The 16,646-nt window shown below is 45.8% G+C and overlaps 1 protein-coding gene across 1 annotated transcript in view; it reads right to left on the minus strand.

Moving 5' to 3' along the window:
* The window catches only part of fam184ab (family with sequence similarity 184 member Ab), a gene marked incomplete at both ends in the record, with an annotated part of 541,527 nt that overhangs the window by 444,651 nt on the left and 80,230 nt on the right, over positions 1–16,646 (minus strand). The gene's annotated exons all lie outside the window — the stretch shown is intronic.

The raw sequence follows: 16,646 nt of genomic DNA on the forward strand, positions 1-16,646 counted from the left end.
TTCGATCCGATACCGATACAGCACATATTTAAGTCTCTCTATTCTGTCTGATAGCTAGCAGGCAACAAACATTTTTAGGGTTAGGTATGTGTGTGCTTTGGTAATATAGTATGTAAACGATTTAGTTCATCTAATTAATTTGATGTAAAACTAAAACATAACAATCAAATTAGGGCTGGGCGATATGGCCCGTGACAAAGCAACATTATTAAATAATTTAGAGCAATGAAACACGCAGAGTAATTAACCTTAAATACGTTAACTCTCTCTCACATGTAGGTACACACAATCAGACAGACTCCTGCTGCACTCTCTATAGCCTACATGGAGTAAAGAAACGCTTCAATGAGGTAGCCTATGTGCTCTCAAAACAAACATTTTGGAAGGATTATTCGCTGTAATTATTATTTGAAGTGTCCATATAATGCCACCGCAGATTTTCTGTTGTGGACTCGACTGTGATCTATTTGTCAACTTTACTGCAACGTGAGTAGGCTGTGAACAATTGAGTGCGCATGAGGTAATTAAAAGAAATCAGACAGCGAGTCTGGCCATATCTGCAAGCCGTGTGCGCACCTGCTGCACTACTACGTTTAGCCTACTACTGCAACATGGCCAATTGAGAGTGCATGAGGTAATTAAAAGAAATGGGGAAGAATAAGAACTGTTTCTGTAGCCTACCTAGTGCCTACCTCTACCTGCTACCTCCATTTGAAACACTGCGCGGTCACGCCATCCGCACTTTGGGGAAGCGTAGTCGGTCGCGCTATCTGAAGACCATGGATTAATTGAAGAAAGACCGACATGAAAGCAGCAGCGCAACTCATCCAGAGCAGGCCTAGGCTACAACTGTTGTCGCGCACGGCAGCATGTGATGTGAGTGTCTGTGTGTGTGTGTGTGTGTGTGTGTGTGTGTGTGTGTGTGTGAGAGAGAGAGAGGGGGGAGAGAGACTGTTATTAGCTGCTTTGCACACCTTGGAAGCTCTGCTGTGCTCCTCCTGCGTCCGGAGACATATTACATTAAATTGGCCGTTGCGGGCTGCTGGGTTGGGCTGGGTTCGGAATTTTCAGATATTTTAACGGGGCGGGCGGGGCGGGCTGGCTCCAATGATGGGTTGGGTTGGGGCGGGCCTTAAAAAAACCTGACCCGCGCATCACTACTGGCCATCCTAGGCTCAACGCGGCCTCTGTGTGCTGCTGCTGCTGCTGCTGCTGCTGCATGCTGGATAGAAATCCTGGAGCGGAGTCATGGAATGGAGTGCTTATATCGGAGCCTTGGATCGGTCATTTTCGCTGGAATCCGATCCGATCCGATCCATGTTTTTTGGCTGATATCGCGCCGATATCCGATCACATGATCGGATCGCAGCATCTCTAGCGTGGAGGACCTCTAGAGGCGGGACCATGGCTCACAACAATTGTAGTTCATAGGTGCTCGACTTCCGCAAGGCGGACTTGGGCCAGATGACGCAAAACGCGTCGGCTGGCCCAAAAAATATGTGAGAGATGGTTGATATCTCTGGCAGTGAACAAGCAATTTAAAAAATTTCAACGGATTCGAAAACCTTAGGGGCGTGAGATTTAATATATATTCATATTCCCCACGGTAAAGCCGTCCTTTAACCCTTTGGCTTTTCATATGATATTTGCCCTAATGTTCATACTTTTTTTTTTATTTAACCCCAAAAAATAAAAATAAAAAGATTCTAATGCATTTTAAGAAATGTTAATAAAGAGTATGGCAAACCCTTCCAAATAAAAAGCCACGGGTTTAAGCTCTCAAATGCTTTTTATTTCATGTTGATAGCTACTATAAAGGCTGAGGAAATACGTTCTGTTGAACCCTTGACAATTACTGCAGCAAGAGTAACGTTAACGACCTCTGTTTTAACAACCACAACGGCAGTGAAACAACTTATCCAGCTAACGCTACCAAATTAAATAACGTTACCTGATGTTGTAGAAGTCGATGCCTCTCTCAACGTTACAGCTGAGGAGGTGCTGCTAACGTTAGCTGCGGTTCGGTATCTGCTTCATTCACCCTCAGCCTATCTAAGACGTTACAGTCTGCAGCATTTAGCTAAATATATCTTGTGTTTGACCATGCTTCCTCAAGTTTGAGGTGTTTCCCTGGCCAGCTTTGCAATTCACATCACAAATGTTGCAACCAGTGTTGTCTGAGTCTATCTTGGTAAAGTGTAGCCACATTTTTGGTCCGCTTCCGGCTGGTCCTGTTTGTTGATGTTTGCTTCCAGGTGTGTGACGTACTGACATAACGCGCTCTGTCTCGCGTGTTGCCTTAAGGTTCCGTCAGAATTTCTATTTTACACACTCTCTTTCTATTACTGAGATGCATTCAAGTACCAAAATTAGGTACAGTTCGTTTTTATGTGAACTGGTACTCGGTAGTACCGCCCCCTTTCGGTCGGTGCCTGTAAAAGTACAGAGTTCGGTACCCATCCCTACCACCGATACGGGTTTTTTCCCTCAGAAGCTAATCGGTCAATAAGCAGATGGACCTTCTTCCTGGTATCCGTGCAAGTTCTTGTCAAGCTGCGACGGACCGCAGTTTTTTCAGCATCAATGGCGGGGATCCCCAGCTGCCTTCCCCCTGGTCCCCAGCCGCACTGACCCCCCACAAGCCTACCAGCCCCCACAGCTACCGCTTTTCACCTCCCCGGTGCCCAAAACCACAGCCTCCCTCTCCCACAATGGACTTCAGGAACTTAACACCTCGAACTGAGCCCCCCCGCTTCCTCCACCACCAGACTGTCTGTCTCCAGCAGACAGGTCAAGAGGCAGTTGGAGAGGCCGAAACGGAACAAGGCTGCAGGTCCGGATGGTATCTGCCCCTGAGTACTGAAGACCTGCGCAGGACAGCTATGTGGGGTCCTACAGCACCTGTTCAACATCAGCCTGAGCCTAGAGAAGGTTCCGGTGCTGTGGAAGACCTCATGCCTTGTTCCGGTTCCTAAGAAGCCCTCTCCATCTGCCCTAAATGACTTTCGACTGGTGGCCTTGACATCACACATCATGAAGGTAAATGGTAAATGGTAAATGGCCTGCATTTATATAGCGCTTTTATCCAAAGCGCTTTACAATCAGTAGATAGTCTACATTCACCCATTCATACACCGATGGCGGCAGGCTGCCACGCAGGGTGCCTACACACCATCGGGAGCAAGGAGGGTTAAGTGTCTTGCCCAAGGACACAACGACAGCAGCTGGGAGGGAGCGGGGATCGAACCGCCAACCCTTGCGTCATTGGCCGACCCGCTCTACCTCCTGAGCTAAAGCCGCCCCAACGGTCGGCTGAAGGTCCTGGAGAGACTGATGCTGGCTCATCTCAGACCCCAGGTGAACTCCTACTTAGACCCACTGCAGTTCGCGTACCACCCCTGGGTTGGAGTCGACGACGCCATCATCTACCTGCTCCAGCGAGCCCACTCTCACCTTAACACAGCAGGCAGCACTGTGAGGATGATGTTCTTTGATTTCTCCAGTGCTTTCAACACCATCCAGCCTGCACGACTGTGTGAGAAGCGTCAAAGGATGCAGGTGGACGCCTCCACAACCTCCTGGATTATTGACTACCTGACGGACAGACCAGTTTGTGAGACTGAGGGGATGTGTGTCTGACCGGGTGGTCAGTAGCACAGGAGCGCCGCAGGGGACAGTTTTCTCACATTTCCTCTTCACCCTATACACCTCTGACTTCCAATACAACTCAGTATCCTGTCATCTGCAGAAATATTCAGATGACTCTGTAGTTGTGTGGGGTGTGTCAGGGATGGAGAGGAGGCAGAGTACAGGGAACTGGTGGGCCGCTTTGTGGACTGGTGCGGAGAAAACCACCTCCTCCTTAACGTGTCCAAAACCAGGGAGATGGTTGTGGACTTCAGGAGGACCAGCACGGAGCCGAACCCTATTTCCATCGGGGGTGAGGAGGTGGCGAGTGTGGACAGCTACAAATACCTGGGCAAAAAACTGGACTGGAGATGCAATACCGAGGCTGTCTACAAGAAGGTAGGAAGGTAGGAAGGTAGGTAGACTCTATTTCCTTAGGAGGCTCAGATCCTTCAACGTATGCAGCAAGATGTTGCATATCTTTTACCAGTCTGTGGTAGCAAGTGCAATTCTCTTCGCAGCCACCTGCTGGGGCAACTGCATCAGAGCCGGCGACTCTAACAAACTGAACAAACTTTTTAGGAGAGCAGGCTCTGTGCTGGGGACCACTCAGGAGCCCCTGGAGGTGGTTGTGGAGGGAAGGATGCTACAAAAAATACTCAAAATCATGGATGACAAGACACACCCCCTACACGACCTGCTGGCTGGACAACGGAGAGGTTTCAGTCAGAGGCTCCGTCAGCTCCTCTGCAGCAAGGACCGTTACAGTAGGTCTTTCGTGCCCACCGCAATAACAATATACAATGACTCCTGGACATGCCGAGAGAGGAGGGCCCTCCTCTCCCTACCCCTCCCTCTCTCCCACCCCCCCTCCCCTCCCTCCCCTCCTCCTATAATGACCCTCCTGAATGTTGAATCCATACTACTCATGCACACGTTGCACTTTGCACACTCACAATGCATAGTCATAGCTATATTACCATGTAATACAGTAGGGGTGTCACGATACACTCAGTTCACGATACGATACGATACATGATTTTGGGTTCACGATAACGATACGATATTTTAACAATATTCTTTTGCGATCAATTTGTAAGTTGAGGGGGCATCCTCCACGCTAATTTGAGTAATTTCACCATTTTCATCCTCCGTGTCTGTAACGTCCCTCGTCTGTTCAAACAAAGCAATGAAAAGGAGAGCGAGCATGCAATCAGATGCAGATCAGTGCCACCATGTTCAGCTGCTTTTTCTCACGATATGAGATTTCATCTCAATGATACATATTGTCACGTTTTGATATTGCGACATATTGTGGGACGATATATTGTGACATCCCTACTAGGGATGTTCATCAATTATCGAAAATCGATAATCGATCGTTAAGGATTGGAATCGATCCTGTGGCATTTGGATCGATTTAAAAAAAAAAAAATTGGTCAAATCAAATTGCTATAACTATCAAATTTGATTTTCACTAGTGGTTGCAACCAGGAGAGGGCGCAATTGGACAGACAGAGAACAATGAACAGAACACCTCTGTGGGTGGGGCTATGGGTGTGGTCTAATTGAGCGAGAAGAACTGAACTGAGACGAACACAGCAGACAGAGGAAATGAAGCGTGCAAAGCGAAGTTTTGTGTGGGACCATTTCGAGTTAAAAGACGACCTCGTATATTGCAAGAACTGTGATGTAGTTTATAAGTACAACACGGCTACGACGCCAATGATTCACCACTTGAACAGCGTACATCCGAGGCTGGAAGATGGGGGACCAGGAAGATGACGCCGCCGCCTCGTTGTCCTCTCAGCCCACCATCACTGCGGCGTTAGCGGGGAGATGTGATGGCCAGCGTACAGAAAAAATCACCCAGGCCGTATGCAACCTCATCGAGACAGATTTGCTGCCCATAAATATCGTTGAGGGCAACGGTTTTCAACACCTGATGAACGTGATTGAGCCATTGTATGAGCTTCCCTCGCGAAGCACCATTACCAGGCGGATTGAAAAGCGCTTTCTAAAGCGAAAGCAAGAGCTGTTTGTCCAGCTAGCCACAGCCCAGTGTGTTGCGCTAACCACTGACTGCTGGACCGCCTTGACCACGCAAAGCTACATCAGAGGAGGCGGTCGGCCCAGCCACGCCAGCCTCTGCTATGGCCATGCTGCTTGGGAAGGAATACTCCACTTGTCGCGACGACGCTGGGATGCAAGACGAAGTTACCCACTTCATGAGGGAGACTCCCCTGTCCCTGGAGTGCAGCGCTGCAGAGTGGTGGAAAGTGAATGAAGGCAGGTTTCCCAGGCTGGCGAAGTTAGCGGGACGATACCTGTGCATTCCTGCAACTTCGGTCCCTTCAGAGCGCGTCTTCTCTGCTGCTGGACTGACTGTCAATAAGCGTTCGCGTCTCACCCCACAGCATGTTAACATGCTTATCTTCCTAAACAAGAATCAGTAGGCCGATGGACGCTGCTGGAGTTAAACTTCACTTTGTTGTTTCATGGGACACTAGTCAGCACGCCTTCATGAGTCAGTCATTTGTGTTATGAGGCTCTAAGTTAAATAATAGGCATGTGAAGTAAGTAACACTATAGCATCATCTCTCTCTCTCTCGTTCTGGTTCTCTCTCTCTCTCATTCTCTCTCGTTTTGGATTGTACATTTTGATTGTTTATTTATTTAAGTTAAGTTAATGTAGGCTACTGTATGCATGTGTGTCAAGTGTCTAAAAGAGATGCGGTTATATAATTTGAATTAAGACTACAGTACAGTAAGAAGTGAATGTAGGCTACTGTATGTATGTGTGTAAGTCAAGTGTCTAAAAGATGCGGTTATATAATTTGAATTAAGACTACAGTAAGAGGTGTGGCTCAGCTGCGTTAAGCACGCACATATTTTTTGTTTAACAGTTAAACATGCAAACTTGCAGTCTGCAAAGTAAACACCAAATGTCATTAACAGCCTTGTTTAAGAGGAGTGTTGGAGAGGAGACACATTGAAATAAAGAGTCCATTGAGGAGAACACGTTGTCTTTCGTATTTTCTGCCATAGGCATTCATTTTGTAAAAAAAAAAAAAAAAGTATTAATAAAATCGATAATCGATAATTGATCGTTAATTCTCACCGATTATCGATTTTGGAAAATTTTCAAAATGAACATCCCTAATCCCTACCATACAGGGTACGGCATAGTCATTGCAATTATAATATACATAATCAAACAGTGTACAGCTTTAGTCATAGAAATAATAGTATTATTTAATATACTTACAGTTTCCGGGAAACGAAAGATGTAACGGCGGTGGAAGTAAAGTTCTATATATTGTAGTTTGCATATTTACGTATTGTATTGTTTCTTGCTTCTTTCTAGCAATATGTTGATACTGCTGTTTTTGCTCTGCACCTTACCTACGGGAATTTGTGTAACTTTTTATTGTTTAATTAGTTGTTGATGTCATTGATGCTACTGCTGCTGTAACGCCAGAATGTCCCTACGGGGATGAATAAAGTACTCTATCTATCTATCTATCTATCTAGCTATCTATCTATTAATCCTGGGATCTCTTGTCCAAACTGTGGGAGCCCAGATAAATTGAACCACAAAAGGGGTTATAGGGTTAGACAATAAATGTATTTCCCAGGCGGAAAACACGCTCGCACTGCACTCCTCTCGTTGAGTCTGCGCCGTCATCGCTGTCAAAATTTCCTCACAATCCCTGTTCAGTTCTGCACACGTCACTGTTCAGTTCTGCACACATCACTGGAGCCTTACTTAGTTGTTGTGAAGGCATTCCATTTCAGTACATTTACTGCTGCTCCTCATTCCCAGAAGCAAAACAACTGACGATTGCGGCTGTATCTTATCTTTGCATTATAAAACAGAAAATGGCTTCCTGATCCTGGCATAGGTGTGCATCAAAGTAATACCGCTAATCCACAACACAAGTGTCCGACTGCTATAACACAGTGCCACACTGGAAGTGATGCATTTTCTGTTTCCGCTCTGTTGGGAAACAGAAGAAGAACTTGGTAGTTAGCATGAGCAGTGATAGCGAACATGACTGAAACTCAAACTGCATCAACAGCCAATCCAAGCTCCGCCCACACTGTTTGATTGACAGGTGATCTCTGGGAAGTGCAGTGCAGAAACCCTACAACAATGAGGCTGAGGCTGCAACAAAGATGCAGTCAAAGTAAAATAAACTCCACATCTTATGTTAACGATCCCCTAAAGTCAAAAATGTGTTTTTTTATGTGTATGTCATTGTCCCCTAAAAAGACAAATCGTTACTATACTGACTTGTACAGTATTGGTGCAAAATGTGTCACTAGAGATGTGTTTTTACACTCCTCTGTTGAAGGGGGGGTCTGAGGAAACCACTGGGAGGGGCAAGTTACATTTGATCTAGGGATGCACGATATGGATTTTTAAAGCCAATACGATAACCGATAAATATATTTTTCTTGGCCGATAACCGATATAACTGATAATTATTATAATAAAAATAGATATATTTTTTTGTTTTGTTTTTAACCTTAGTTTTTAAGTGGAGAGAGTTGTGGAGCATGGAGGCCAGCAGAATTAGATTTATTCTAGGGGCTACTTATGATGTGCTGCCATCTCCCCAGAACTTAACACATTGAGTGCCAGCGACGCCATATGGCGTCAAGAGAAATTTACCGTAGAGTGCCAGCGACGCCAAATGGCGTCAATAAATCCAAAATCATATTTTTCCATATTTGTGCAGCTTAAGGTTGTACGCAGCCTGTCAACATAATTTTCTTCAATGGATCTCACGGCGCCACCTTAAAAAATCGACGCGATCAAAGCGCGCCGCCCCCCCCCCGACTCCTTTGTCTTGACTGAGTTTGGGAAATCGCTTCAGTCCCTTGGTGGTAGCAGATGGTAGCATACGATAGATAGCATTGAGAATTAGCATTGAGAATTAGCATTGAGCATTAGATAGTTATTAGCGGTATATTTAGATCAGATAGGTAGATAGATAGATAGATAGATTGATAGCATCAGATAGATTAGTTTGTGAGATTGTGGTGAGTGTTGAGCGTTTGGTGTATTTGAGGTGAGTGCTTGGGTGTTTGAGGTGTGTGTGTGAGGGCCGCGTGTGTGTGTGAGTGTTTGTGATAGCGTTAGGTCGATTAGTTTAGCAGGCAGCAGTAGTAGCGTTAGCGTATAGTTATTAGTTAGTGTAGTGTGTGTAAAAAAAAAAAAAAAAAACCCAAAAAATACGTGTTTGTGCGTCTCTGTCTGTCTGTGTCTGTCTCTCTGTGTGTTGTGTGTGTGTGTGTGTGTGTGTGTGTGTGTGTGTGTGTTGGCTAGTTGGCTAGTCTAGAGCTAGTTTAGCTGTAGGGATGCCTAGGCGCAAGCGTCCCCAGCCTGCTGCCGGGCAGCTCACATTACAGCAGGCCCTGGACCGCGCTGTTGAGTCGAGAGGTCTCCCGGAGACGGACTCCGACGAGCCGGTCTCTTCCTCTGAACATGACGATACTAGGGATTCAGACTGGCAACCGCCTGCACCGAGTGGTGCCTTTTTGGACTCCAGCTTTTTTCCTTCAATCATATATATCATATTTTTTATAAACTCTCACTTTGGATACAGATGAGGAGGAGGAGACTCCTGAGTTGCCCGTGGCGTCGTCTTCTAGAGGTAAGAACCTAGATATATATACGTTATTATTGATCCTTTGCAGGAAATTCATGTGTCAGGTATACCGCTAAATCTACATTTCAGGACAAACAGAACAATGTATCATCATCATCTTCATAGGAGAGCAAAAAGTAGCCTACTAAAAGTGACTTACAGTATATAGCAGTGATGCCCAACCAGTAGATCGGGAGAGAGAGAGAGAGAGAGAGAGACAGACAGACAAACAAACAAAGAGGGAGTGTGTTGTGGCGACTTTACTATGCAGGCTGGAAACTGTGTCTGTGTAGTATGCGTGTGTGCATTTGCAATGTTGAAACTGGACTGGTAGATCTTGGCAGACTGGCTTCTTGAAAAGTAGAGGTACAAATGTAAAAAAAATAAACACACACACGCACACACACCTTTTATTATTCAGCCGTTTATTTTCGTAAATAAAAGCTTGGTAAGAATAACAATCCTGAATTATTTAGCCTATTCTAATACCATGTAAAATATACAATTTCAGAGTTGGAGGACAGTGAGGATGACGAAAACCAAGGGGCTTCCTCCAGCTTCCCACGTCTTGCACGTTTGCAGTCCAGTGATGAAGGTGAGATCAAGGCCATTTTAGAATTCCAATTCAATCTGATAGTGAATGAAAACATAAACTTTTTTCCTTCAAGAAATTTCAATTTCATATTTTTATAAATTCACTTTTACGACAGAAGAGTCGGAGGATCCACCACCACCACCACCACCTTCTTCAAGTGCAGTTGGGCGCAAAAGAGGTGGGAACCTTTTTTATTCAGTTTATTTTTGTCAACACAAGGCTTCTAATTATTGGATTTTGTCAAAAAGACAGCTTGTTTACATATCACAATTGTCTGAAGAAAAACCTTTTATTTCATATTATTTTTATTTTATTTTATTTTTATTCAGCTGGCAAGACTCACCATCAGGAGGACCCGCCAAGCTGGCGGGAAACGGGTGACTGGAGCCCCAAGAGCTTGCCGTTCACGGGAGTGGCAGGTCCTAGCAACGCGGCAGCATCAATCCAGTCCGACCAGCCTGTCGACTTTGTGGAGCTCTACCTCTGCGAGGAGCTGCTGCAGCTCATTGTTGAGCAGACAAACACTTATGCACAACAGTGCATTGCTGTCCTCCATCAGCTGCGTCTCCCATTCTCCAGGGCAAATGCCTGGGTTCCGCTGACGGTGGTAGAGCTGAAGCGGTTTTTGGGTTTGCTCTTCCTCACCGGCCTCATAAAGAAACCCAGCATCGCGGAATACTGGTCTGTTGAACTTGCACTTGAAACGCCATATTTCAGGAAAACAATGCCACGGAACAGGTACCAGATAATCTGGCGCTTTATTCACTTCAGTGACAACCGGGAGGTCGATGGCAGCGACCCGCTGCACAAAGTGCGTCTCGTCCTGGACCTGCTCCTCTGCAAATTCAGGGAGATGTACCGGCCCTCACAGAACATCAGTGTGGACGAGGGCATGCTTCTCTGGCGCGGGAGACTGCGGTTCAAGGTGTACAACCCTGCAAAACCAGTCAAGTATGGCATCAAGAGTTACATACTCTGCGATTCTGAAAACGGCTATTGCTACTCCATGAAGCCCTACTGTGGAACAAGCAACACACTGCAGGACACCGTGCGCTTCCTGGTCGACGGCCTTGAGGGTTTTGGCCACCGCCTCTACATGGACAACTTCTACAACAGTGAGTCCATGTGTCGACTTCTCCTCAGCCTCCACATAGACTCAGCCGGCACACTCCGTGTGAACAGGGGAGAACCACCGTCAATCCGGCAGGTCAGCATGTCGGATCTGGCAGTCGGTGAACGACGCGCTCTCCACAACGACGCAGTGATGGTCCTGGCGTGGCGAGACAAGCGGATCGTGAGGATGATCACCACCTTCCACACGGATGACATGAAGACCGTAGAGGTGAGACAGAAAGGCCAAAGTGAGAGAGTCCCCCAACAAAAACCAGCATGCGTCGTTGCATACAACCAGTACATGAATGGTGTAGATCGGCTAGACCAGAAGATCAGCTATTACCCATTCATCAGGAAGACGGCGAAATGGAGCTCCAAATTCGTGGCGTACCTGATGGAGATCGCGATCAGCAATGCCTTCATCGTATACAGAAACCGCAACCCAACGGCCAGCTGCAAAACGCTCAAAGACTTCACCCTGTCGGTGATCAAGTCCTGGACGGAGGCATCTGCCCCCCCCCCCCCCTCCTCCTCCGGCGGCAGGTGACCAACCTCCTCCTCGCCAAGCCACGCCCATCCACCCGCGGAAACGGTCCGCTTCCGCTTCCGCTTCCGCTTCCGCGACTGTGGACTTCGAAGGACATGTCCCACAGCCAGTCGAGGTGCCACCCACGAAGGACAAGGCCTACAGGCGATGTGCGCACTGCGCAGCGAAAGGACTCAGAAAAGAGACAAAATACGTTTGCCCCAAATGTGACTACCTCCCTCTCTGCCTGTACCCCTGCTACTTCGAGTATCATTCCCAGTGACAGTTTCATCCTCTCCCCACTCCCTCCCCCACCTCACCCCCCCAACCCCAAAAAAAAAAAAAAAAAAAAAAAAAAAAAGTAGATGAGGTCTATTGTTTATAGTCCGGTGGGCTGTCGTCTTTTCACATACTTTTTCCCGCAGGTAAACTAGACATTCTAACTTTCATTTCAGCTATAGGATTTTGTTCAACTCAAAGGAGAATTCATTATTTGGCATATGTTTACATAAAGTTGTCTTGATTTCCAACGATTTTGAAGGTCCATGTGAAGAAGATAAAACAGTGCAGGAGATGTTGTGTTTTGAATATTGTTATTATGTTACACATCAAATGAAAGCTTTCAATGTGTAGTTTCATAAAAATAAAAAATAAAGGTGATATATTGTTTCCCTATGTAAATAGAGACTTCAATATCCAGCATGACCTCATGAAAGTGAGCATTTTGATGTTAGACCAAGATGTATACAGATATTTGTAGAAAATAAACAAAACATTCTTTTCACATACTTTTTCCCGCAGGTAAACTAGACATTCTAACCTTTCATTCCAGCTATAGCATTTTGTTCAACTCAAAGGAGAATTCATTATTTGGCCTATGTTTACATAAAGTTGTCTTGATTTCCAAATATTTTGAAGGTCCATGTGAAGAAGATAAAACAGTGCAGGACATGTTGTGTTTTGAATATTGTTATTATGTTACACATCAAATGAAAGCTTTCAATGTGTAGTTTCATAAAAATAAAAAATAAAAGTTGATATCTTCTTTCTTTGTGGAAATATGGACTTCATTATCCAGCATGACCCCATGAAAGTGAACATTTTGATGTTAGACCAAGCTGTAAACTAAAATTTGTAGAAAAAAAACAACACATTCTTTTGACATACTTTTTCCCGCAGGTAAACTAGACATTCTAACCTTTCATTTTAGCTATAGCATTTTGTTCAACTCAAAGCAGAATTAATTCTGTCGCCCTTTCTAACATAAAGATGTGATTATCTCAGAAACTAATTTCACCCTGCTTTTTTCGGTCGAAAACACTCTTTTTCAGAGGGGTGTATTTCCAAAATGGAACGGTTTATAAACACACTTTTTTTTTAAATGAAACAGAAGGGTTCAAAGTTTCATTGAGGCTATTGGTTGTCCATATTAGAGGAACACAAAAAATGATATGGCTATATTACAATGCATTGCGGCCTATGTGGCACAGCAAGCAACCTTTTGCCCAAGGGCCGTGGCACTCAAAGTGTTAAATCAGTGGTTGGGCGAGGATGGTGCCTGCCCGTTGTGTTCTAGTGTATGTACATTGAGGCATATACTGTCAGGGTGTAAGGTCAGTCTCTCCCAGGGGCGATACACCTGGCGTCACAACCAGGTGTTGAAATGTTTGGCAGCTGCAGTTGAGGAAAAGCGGCTAGAAGTAAATTCTCTAGTTGCTAGCAAAGAGACTAGGCAGATCAAATTTGTACGTGAGGGAGAAAAGATTAGACCAATTAAGGTCAGGCACAAGTTAGGGCAGCTAAGTGTAGGTGGAGCCTGGGAAATGAGGGTTGACTTGAATGAACAGCTAGTCATCCCAGCATATATAGTTAGCACCTGGCTACGTCCGGACTTGTTACTGTGGTCTGAGGTAGAGAAGAGAGTTTATTTTATCAAACTCACAGTCCCGTGGGAAGATCGAGTTGAGGAGGCTTATGAGCGCAAGAAAGCTAGGTATGCTGAAATGGCAGCAGAGGCAGAGCAGCGAGGTTGGAGGGCTCGAGTGCGGCCTGTAGAGGTGGGCTGCCGTGGTTTTGTGGCAAAGTCCGTTATTGCCTTACTAACTGAGTTGGGCATTCGGGGACGGAGCCTGAAACTTGCGGTTAGCAACATGTCTCAGGCAGCAGAACGAGCAAGTGAATGGCTGTGGATAAGGAGGAAACATGCTAGCTGGGGAGCTCGCTAAGGTCAGATTGATTGTTTGTTGTTGGTCATGATTAACGGTCCGCATCAACAGGGCTGAATCATTGACGGTGGTGGTGTAGTTAGGATTGTTTGTTGTTGGTCATGATTAACGGTCCGCATCAACAGGGCTGAATCATTGACAGTGGTGGTGTAGTTAGGGATTGTTTGTTGTTGGTCATGATTAACGGTCCGCATCAACAGGGCTGAATCATTGACAGTGGTGGTGTAGTCAGGAATGTCATACCGAACCGACCTGGATAGCTAGGCTTAGATAGTGAGGTAATATGCAGTTGTGTGGTGGTAGCATGGAGGGGGGTGTTTCCAGGATGCTGGATTACACCGTTAAGCCTTCTTGAGGTGTCGTGGGCCTAACTTAACGAAACGTCGGTGAAGGAAGGTGCCCACTTGAAAACCCCAATGACATGCTTCATACTGCTGTTGGCTAGGGTAGGTAACTGGTGATTTGTGTCTTGTTTATTAGTTTGTTAGCCTGTTAGCTTGTTTTATTCTGGATTGGGCTTCTAAATGTGTTTTTCCTCGGATTTTGGCACAAGGGATAGTAACATCTTGTCCTGTGTATTAATTAATAATTTAACCTGTACACCTGGGGTTAAAAAAGGGTTAGGGTAGATGTATGGATGTAGTGAGCATAGCTCTGACCTAACCAAATCTAACTGACATCACTGTGAACGCAAAACAAAGAAAACTTCTGATATAATATGATTGTTTTAATAAAGTGTATTACTCAATTATAGTCAATACAAAAATAAAGGCTTTTATAGAACGGAAAGCCAAGCTGCTTAGTCTGCAGATAAAACACAATGACAAAAGGCATAGTAATTTAGACTCTTATTGTCATACTGATCTGTTCAAATTTTGCATGGGTTCCAGTTCTCAGTGAGTTGTAGCCTGGGCCCAATGAATGGGGCAGGCACTATAAACCATCTGTGTAGTTTCACTTTTTACTGAAAAATGCTGCCACCAGATTAAAGAAAAGACACTATGTGATGTTGACTGACTGATGCTTTTTATGTAGCCTAATGTGCGCGACTGCGCCTTTGTTTTCATTATTGGCTCAGATGGGTCTGTCCAGCACTATGGTCCAGCAGCTAACACTAACTAGCGCGGTTAGCTTAACGTTAGCGAGTGGTTTTTTTGAGTTAAATACACAATCCCTGGATGTTTCATTTCGGGTAAAGGGGTTTCCATTAGTTTCTATAAGTTTACGCCAGCTCTGTATAGGGGGCACGGTGGCTCAGTGGTAGAGCTGTCGCCTCACAGTCAGAAGGTCCTGAGTTCGATTCTCGCCTGGGACACTCACACTGTGGGCGCAGTGGTTGTGTTCCCCCCCATATCTTCAGTGCCCACTGCCCAGGTGGGGTATCTCGTCGAAAGGGCCTTTCTCTCTGTGTGGAGTTTGCATGTTCTCCCCGTACTCCCTCAGGGGGTTCCTCCGTATATAACCCCCCCACTAAAAACATGCAGAAGATCAGATCGTCATCGTCATCCAACCAGTGATGACAACACCCGAAGTTGGTCCCCGGGCGCTGTACGAGAAAGCGACCACTGCTCCTGGCCTGCCCCTCGGAGGAAAGGACATGCCTGGATGGGTTAAATGCAGAGGACACTTTTCACAGGCCACCGTCAGCATGAGTGTGTTGTGGCCGCATGCATGTATTGTGGTGTTCGTGTGACAATAAAAGACGGGCTTGTCCGTTACGAGAGTTTTTAACTCCCACCCAGCACTGGTGTCATTGTTTTCTCTGCTCTCCTCATCTCGCTCATCTGATTTGAAAACGATTGTTTCTACCACCACGTCTTGGTCCACTCGGTGGCGGTTGGCACAGACCTCATCCTGCTGCCTCTGGTGTTATTGTTGCAGTCATGTTTCTCTGTATCAGTCCTAGTTTTCTTAGAGAAAAATCGGTTGAGAGTTTGGTTAACCCTTTTAGCCATGTTAAATATCTCTGTCTCGTCTGTCTCTGTATGTTTCTTTTGTTGACACGCTGATGTCTGACGCAAGCACGTAGTAGCACGTAGTACCACGACCAGCGCGCATCACGTGAGCTGAGTTGAGAGGTCAAGTACAGATTTATTTTCTTCAGAAACACAATGAATCGAGAAATTGCATTGAATAATGTTGAATACAATGACATACAGATATCTACAACACATGATATATATATATATATATATATTCGATTAGATTTGGTTTAAATCGTTTATATGTAAAAAAAGAAATCATCTGGCCACTAGGGGTTGCCCGTGCAACCGGTGTACCAACGTATAATCGCCCATGTTTGTGGATATTTGGAGGAATTTTTTCCAGCGATTCAGTTATTATTTTTTTACAGATTCCCCCCCCCCCCCATTTCCTCCCCAATTGTACTTGGCCAACATCCCCCTTGCTGCCCTGGTCACTGCTCCACCCTCTGCCATCTGGGGAGAGCCGAGACTAGCACCATGCTTCCTCCGAGACATGCACAGTAACCAGCCGCTTCTTTTCACCTGACAGCAGGAGCTTCACCGGTAGGACGTAGCACATGGGAGGATCATGCTATTCCCACCAGTTCCCTTCCCTCCGAACAGGCCGACCAGAAGAGGCGCTAGTGCAGCGACCAGGACAAATACCCTCATCCGGCTTCCCTCCTGCAGACACCAGCCAATCTAGCCTGTATGGACACCCGACTAAGCCGGAGGTAACACGATGACACGAACCTGTGCCCCTGTGATTCAGTTATAAACACTGCAGAAACATTAGCAAAGTAGAGCAGGGGTGGCCCAAAGGTTAGAGAGCTTGTGACCGGAAGGTTGTCGGTTCAATCCCCAGGACCGGCAGGATAGATCTGGGTGGGGAACAGACCATGTGAGTGGAGCGGAGCGTGGAGCGAGCGGGGGGATTTT

This window comes from Poromitra crassiceps (assembly GCF_964638095.1).
Source record: "Poromitra crassiceps genome assembly, chromosome: 9".
NCBI lineage: Eukaryota > Metazoa > Chordata > Actinopteri > Beryciformes > Melamphaidae > Poromitra > Poromitra crassiceps.